The sequence below is a fragment of the Geospiza fortis genome, unplaced genomic scaffold (assembly GCF_000277835.1).
Source record: "Geospiza fortis unplaced genomic scaffold, GeoFor_1.0 C13421514, whole genome shotgun sequence".
In the NCBI taxonomy this organism is placed as follows: domain Eukaryota; kingdom Metazoa; phylum Chordata; class Aves; order Passeriformes; family Thraupidae; genus Geospiza; species Geospiza fortis.
The window spans coordinates 1-1069 of record NW_005062135.1 but is presented as its reverse complement, the minus strand read 5'-3'; the positions used below and the strand labels follow the sequence as shown (position 1 = coordinate 1069).

General features: G+C 43.4%; 1 long non-coding RNA gene across 1 annotated transcript; it reads right to left on the bottom strand.

Annotated features, from left to right (window-relative positions):
* Positions 1–130: 130 nt before the first annotated feature.
* LOC115949449 lies at positions 131–1069 on the bottom strand. The gene is made up of 3 exons (XR_004082899.1): positions 981–1069; positions 726–864; positions 131–359 (listed from the first exon to the last, which is right to left on the bottom strand). It is a non-coding gene; the product is annotated as an uncharacterized LOC115949449 (long non-coding RNA).

Here is a 1069-nt window from a genome sequence, read left to right as displayed (position 1 = left end):
CACAGGATGTACCTACTGCAGTTCTTACCTAATGACAGACATTGTTTACTGAGATCATTAAACACATAATGCAACATAGCTACAAACATTTTGAAGCTCATTGCCACCAATTCCCAAGCCTGGGTATTATTAAACTTCTTACCACAACATCCTCCAGGATTTTTGTGGGACATGGCCTGGAATGGAATTCGAAGCGCTCTTCATCCTGCTGCTTCTTACTCTCACGCTCCTGAATCCTTTTTTCTATTTCCAACTGAAAGCCAATAGGTTGGGTGAGCTTCTTCACAGGTGGTTTCTTGGGCAGGAGTGGCCCGCCCTCAAAGATTTTGTGATTGACTTCTCGTGCTTTGAATTTGAACCTATGCAGGAACAATGGAGACAGTCACCAGTTATATGTTGTATGTTAGTGTGCAGCTATAGTTAGCAATTCTTCCTTTGCCTTGAAAACAGCAAGATTAATAAGGAAAATATTATGGATTGTTTTCCTAGAAATCCAAACCTTTGCCTATAGGAAAGTTTTGAAGTGCATGCAGGCTGCATTGCTATATTGGGTTTGCTTTACTCATCATAAGCTGTACTCAACCAAAGATCGGCTCTCCTAAGAGCATGTTCTTCAAAAAGAATTGTTTATATTTCACTCCCCCTACAATCAGAGCTAAAGAATTATGAACAACCTAAAGGAATCTCAATCATCCCCTGGAGGACTAGGGTAAGCCCTTACTTACTGTTGAATTTTCTCTATTTCCTCTGCTTCTAACTCTGCAGCAGTTTTGCAGGTGACAGGTCTCGAGCGCTGCTTCGTTCGCAGCACTGGTGTTTTGGGGTGTGTGGGCCCAGCCTTCACTGGCTTTTTTGAAACTGAGCCTACAAATTCAAGTCACAGAGACCAGCAGTTAATGGCAAGGCCTGCAACAATCACAGGCCATTTGCTCAGAGTAGTCAAAGCATCTCTTGCTCTGGACACAGCCAGGACAACTCACCCTCCTCAGATTTCCTGCTCCTCAAATGGTAACGAGGGGGTGTGCGTTTTTGGAATGCTTCTACCTGCTCAGCAAAGGACACATATTCT